This window comes from Indicator indicator, chromosome 21 (assembly GCF_027791375.1).
Source record: "Indicator indicator isolate 239-I01 chromosome 21, UM_Iind_1.1, whole genome shotgun sequence".
In the NCBI taxonomy this organism is placed as follows: Eukaryota; Metazoa; Chordata; class Aves; order Piciformes; family Indicatoridae; genus Indicator; species Indicator indicator.
This window is the reverse complement of record NC_072030.1, coordinates 517,172-523,171: the sequence shown is the minus strand read 5'-3', so window position 1 is coordinate 523,171 and position 6,000 is coordinate 517,172.

Genomic DNA, 6,000 nt, shown 5'->3' with positions numbered 1-6,000 from the left:
TCCTTGCTCCCCACTACACCAACCCTCAGGGCCATGTGCTTTGCTCAACAGCTTCATATCATTTCCTCCTTTGTTGTGCTTGGTTCTGCAGGATAATCCCTGCACAGCAAACAGACCCCTTTCCCCCTCAACTGTCTCTTCTAATTCTCTTACATTGCAGAGCTTCCTTCTCTGAGGAGGAGGGGAGGAAGTATTTCAGCAGTACCCTCCCTGAGTGCTGGAGTGATGTTATCTAGACAAGGGATCTAGAGAGATTTCCTTCACACTGAGGCCCTGATGCAGAGTGCTTGACAGTTCTGCATTTTGTCCCCTTCCTCACTTGTAAAAGCGAATGTGTGTGTTCTAAAATCACACTGGGACATGTGAATGATTGCAGCATCACTGCCACCCATGGCCAGATCAGCAGGAGCAGCTGAAACCCTGACCTGATAAGGTTCCTTCTTCACCTGGTCAATGCCAGGATCACTACAGAAAGACTCTCACAGCGCAGGCTGTTCTCTGTGTGGTTCTGGGACGATTCTTCCTCAGGTGATCTGCAGATAACCAAAAGCAGCTAAAATCAGGAGGCAGTGTCCTTGCTGTACAATGGCTTAAAGGAAGTCCTGCCCCATTTCATACAGCTCCATGCTTCAGAATGCAGTTCTGTGTCTGTATGTGCACATAAGGTGATAGATAAAACCTTCACAGCTCCACAGTCACTAGGGTTTGCCCCAGGCAGCTATGGGCTGCCAATGTGCAAACTTTAAGGCTGCAGAACAATCCACAAAGAGCTGATTTCTGCTATTGGAATCAGTATTTGATGCCACCCCATTCTCTGCTTAAAACAGTGCTGTTGCCAGAGGACTATCTAAACCAAACTTGCATAGTTTAGGGGTTATATGAGAAGTTCTGCCTAGGTTACGGTGGGATATCTGTGCCTTCCATCATCCAGGGTGGCAAGAAGCTGTGAGCCTTGTGCATTTTGCTCATTTTTCCTCTTTGGAGACGATTATGAAAGCTTGGAGGCAACTCCAACCACTGTTCCTCTACTCATCGCAAACAATTCATGTGACGTTTGCTTGCAGAAAACACGGGCTAAAGAAGTCGGTGTTAGACGGAGCTTTGCCAAAGCCACTGCTGCTGCTGCTGCTGCGACCCAACCAGCAGAAGATGGTGGACGCTGGAGTTCGCATCACAGAAATTCAGGAGAATGAAAATCAATCTGACCGTTGCTTCTGACCCTAGACCTAACTGTCCAGCTGCGGTGCACACTTAGGGTCAATTAACAGCAACCGGAACTATTTATGGCTCGGCGTTTGAGCAAAGGAACGACAGCACGGCCAGCGCTGCCACCCGCAGCCGTGCAGGGGAGCGACAGGCCCGCAGGGAAACTCTCTCTCCCTGCGGAGGCGGGGCGGTTCGGACAGCGCAGGCCAGGGCTCGGTGCCGGCGAGCTCTCTCCATCGCCAGGCGGGACCGGGACGGGGACCGGGACCGGCCGCCACATGAACCTCCGCACGTGTGACACTACACACGGCACAGACACCCTGCCTACCAGCCGCCGCGCCAGCACCAGCCGGCTGCTTCTGCCTCAAACCCCGCCCCGCAGACGTCACTTCCGAGGACAGGCAGCCCGGCCCCCCTCTGCCCTCGCACCTCGGTGCTTCCGGGGTGAACGGCACTGCCTGCGCGCACGGAGGGGGCGGGGCGGGCGGAAGGCGCGGTCGGAGTGGGAGAGTTCGGGGCGTGAGGCGGACAGACCAATGAGAGAAGGTGGGGTGGGCAAATGAGTGCAGAAGGGGCGAGTCCTGGGCGGGGCTAGCCCGTGGCATGTGGCGGGCGTTGGGCGGCAGCGCTTTGCTCGTTCCCGCGGAGGCCGCGCCAGCGCTGGGCGTGCGGCCGCCTCCGTCGGGACAAGCGCCGCTACTGCCTCCGCCCCGCCGTTCCCCTTTGCTGCCACCGCCCTGCCGCCGGCCCCTCCGCCGGCCTCTGCCACGTCGTGAGTACGGGCAGGCGGGCGAGTGAGTGGTGCCTGTCTCCGGGTCTGGGATGGGGCTGCCGGCGTCGGGGCACGGCGTGGTGTGCCCTGCCGTGCAGGGCGAGCGGCGATGCTGGCGATCTCTGGGGAGGGGAGAGCTGCGGGACGGGTGTCGATTTAAAACGCTGTGGATTGCGAGCAGGACGGAGACGGGCGGCCGTGGCCTGGCGGGGAGCAGGAGCTCGGCAGCTGTCCCCATAAACTGTCCGGGAAGCTGCAGATCAGTTTGCCGCTAAGTTTCCCCCTCCGGCCCTGCAGCCCCCCTGGCAGCTATGGCGGTGTGCTCACTCCGTCCTCCGCTGCAGGGCCGTGAGGATGTGCTCCTGGGGGGCCGTGAGGACTTGTTCTTGGGGAGGTGGCAGCGACGAAAGTCGGTCTCGGTCCGGGGGAGCGCAGCTGATTGACTCAGCAAGCAGCTCCCTGCCGGAGCGGTACCGTTTTCAGGCCCTGTGCAGCACCTCATAGGAGGTCGCCCTTGTGCATGGCATTGCAGATAGGTGCCAATGGCTGGTGTCTGGGTAAGTAGTGTCGAGTATGGGCAGCTGAGCTTACCTCAGCAAATTGAGTCCTCTTCCTTCATCACCCCTTGAGTAAGGATTTTCGGTGGGTTTGACTGTACCTGAGCAGTGTGAGCAGGTTGGCAGCTGGTATCCAGGCTGGGTAAGGATAAACACTGCTCTTGGACCAGGCTCTCCAATACAGCATCCTCTGTGGACAGCCTCTCATTGCGGATCTCGCTCCAGTGGATTCAGTGAATCCCTTAACCTTCCCCTCTGCTGTCTCCCAAACTTTGTCTTCTAGGATTGGCAAAGAGAAATCCTGCCTGGGGACCCTGTCAAGTAAGGTGCCCTGATGCCCTACACCTTGGCTGACTGACTCCCTGCCAGGCTGGGTCATGCCACGGCACTCCTGGTTCCTGGTGATGTGAGGTAACTGACGGCTTACTGGAGGAGCAACCCATAGCAGCACCAACCCTCCCTTCCTCCAGCCCAGCTGCAGCTCTACTGAGCCAGGTCAGCTGGCTGAAAGGGAGCATTTGGTGCCCTTTAGGCCTCAGAGGGTTTGTGGCTGATCAGGAGCTTTGAAAACTGGGCTGTAAGGTGCATGCTGCTGCAGTGTCTGTCTGTCAGAGGTTGCTGTGTTTCTGTGCTCATCTTGCTTACCCCCCATGAGGATCCACTCCTGTCTCTGTGGGTGCAGTCCCTTGCGTGCTAATGGTAGCTTAGAAGGCATCTGTCTGTCCTGGGACCTGACAGCAGCTGAGCATGAGCCAGCAGTGTGCCCAGGGGCACGGAAGGCCCCTGGGCACAAGATACAAGCATCTTGGCTTGTATCAGGAACAGTGTGGCCAGCAGGATTCTGCCCCTGTGCTTGGCACTGGTGAGGCCTCACTTTGAGCACTGTGTGCAGCCCTGGGCCCCTCACTGCAGGAAAGATCTTGAGGTGTGCTGGAGAAGGGCCAGAGGAGAGCAATGAGTCTAGGGAAGGAAGTGGAGGGCAAGTCTGATGAAGAGAGGCTGAGGGAGCTGGGGATGTTCAGCCTGGAGAAGAGGAGATTCAGGGATATCACTCTCTACAACTACCTAAAGGGAAGTTGTAGTCAGCTGGGGGTCAGGCTCTTCTCACAGGCAACTCATGACCAGACAAGAGGGCATGGCCTGAAGCTGTGCCAGGAGAGGTTCAGGTTGGATATTAGGAAGCACATCCTGATGGAAAGGGCAATCAGACACTGGAATGGACTGCCCAGGGAGGTGGTCAAGTCGCCATCACTGGAGGTGTTTAAGGAGAGATTGGATGTGGCACCTAGTGCCATGGTCTGGGCAATGTGGTGGTCTTAGCCCATAGACTGGACTTGATGGTATCAGCCTCAATAATTCTGTGATTCTGTCAGCTTGCAGGTCTGGAGTAGCTGAATGTACTTGCTGTGGATGTTTGCTGCTTGCTCCTGTGTGTGTGTAGGGAGCCATGTGTTGTTTGAGTACTTTTCTGGGGGGAAATTGCAGGCTGCATACCCCAACACGCTGCTGCAGACAGCTTGATTGATTTATTTGTTCCTTTTCATTGCAAATTCCCTGCTGGATTTCTAAACCCATCTGCCAGAAAATAGACTTTTGTGCCTGGTTATCTGCTATTGGAATTCTAATTGGCACATGGGTGCGACCCACAGCCTCTGCCTGCTGCGGGAAGCCTCCTGGCAGAGGCTTTGCAAAGGCAATGGCAGTAATTTGCAAGCAAAATCTCAAGCCTCAGTGATGAGAAAACATTTGTGCTGACGGCCTGCTAATGTATTCTGAGTGTCTGGCTGCACACCCTGGTTTACAAGGCTGGGTGCTGTACCTCCTGTGAAATGAAGTAGCTGACTTTTGGAGATGTCTGTGAGTGCATTTTCAGGGAAAATTCAGGATATTAAGAATGGAGATGTTTGTTTAAAGCAGGGCATGCTGGAAATGCCGAAGGCTTTGCTTGAAGGAACCATGCAGAATCAATTTGTCTGAGTGGAGTTTCTTGCCTCTTTCTGTGTTTTGTGTTTTCTTTTCCATGAAGCTTTTGGTACACAGCTCTGCTGCTCTCTCACCATGCTCTGACACAGTGTTAAGTGTATTCCACTAGGAGATGTCCCTGCCTGTGGCAGGGGTGGGAACTAGATGATCTTTAAGGTCCCTTCCAACCCAACCCATTCTGTGTTGTCATCTTCCACGCTTGAACAGCTTTCTAAGCTGACAGCAGAGCAGGTCCAGCAGGAGTTCATGCCAGCACATTTGCTGTGAAAAAGCAGAGGGGGCCTGGCTGTGGGAGGAATGAACCTGTTGCTGCACTGCATACCCACAAACCAGGGCTGGTACAGTGACTGGGAGCTGGTGGAGGTGGTGCTGAGGGACGTGGTGCAGTGGCTTAGCAGCAGTGGGTGAGCTCTAGGCGAGCAGTTGGACACAAGGATCTCAAAGGTCTCCTCCAAGCTCAGCACTTGCTGGTTGTGTGAGTGCTTTGTCCTGGCTGGCGTGCATGTGGTGAGGGGTGCTGGGCTCCCAGCAGGTGTGTGCTGGCTGCTCTCATGCAGTCCCTCACGCATGGAGCTCCTCTCCACTGCTGCATGCTCTGCTGAGCAGCTCCATCTGCTCTCACCTGCTCTCATCACTGGGCCCCATGCAGAAGCATCATCAGGTGCTGCTGGTGTCTGGTTTGGATTTCTCCTTGCCCTTCAGTTGTTGCCTTGTGTTTGATACCACGTTCTAAGAGCACGAGCAGTGCCATGCTGGGAAAGCCAGAGGAGCAGCAGAGCTTCGGCTGGTGCTTGCCTGTGGATCCTCAGTGGCAGCCCAGGCTGGCCATGTGCCCTTTGAAGTGTTTAAACTGGGACTGGAGGCCTTTCTGAGGAAGGAACTCATCCCTAGGAACACAGAGCTGGTGCAAGGTTCCTTTGTGCAGAGATGAGGCACCCTTCCCACCTCCTCCTGGTGCAGTAGTTGCTGGATGAAGCTCCATGGGTATGCTGCACCAGGAGCCAGAGCAGGTGATGTCTGTGGCTTGTTGCCTCCTACCCTGACATGGCTGGGAGGGAAGTTTCACAGAACCCCAGCATGGTGGGGTTGGGAGGGACCTCTGGAAATCATCCAGGCCAAGCCCTGCTCCAGCAGGGCACCCACAGCAGCTTGCCCAGGAGCACAATGGCCAGGGGGGGTTGGAAGCTCTCCAGAGGAGACAGCACAACCTCTCTGGGCAGCCTGCTCCAGGGCTTGGCCATCCCTGCTGTATCTGTTGCTGGATGCCATCTGACACTGCACTTGGGCACAAGGTTAGGCACAAGGTTGCTTCCCTTCCTGGCTTCCAGCCTGTCCTGCAGGTGTTGCCCTTCGTCACACCCAACCCACCAGTGATGCCCAGCCTGCTCTGGGGAGGACTCCCCAGGGGCTGTTGGCCTTGTTGGCTTTGGGAAGCCAAGATGTGCTGTGAAGTAAACCCTGACTGACCCTTTTCTGGTAGCA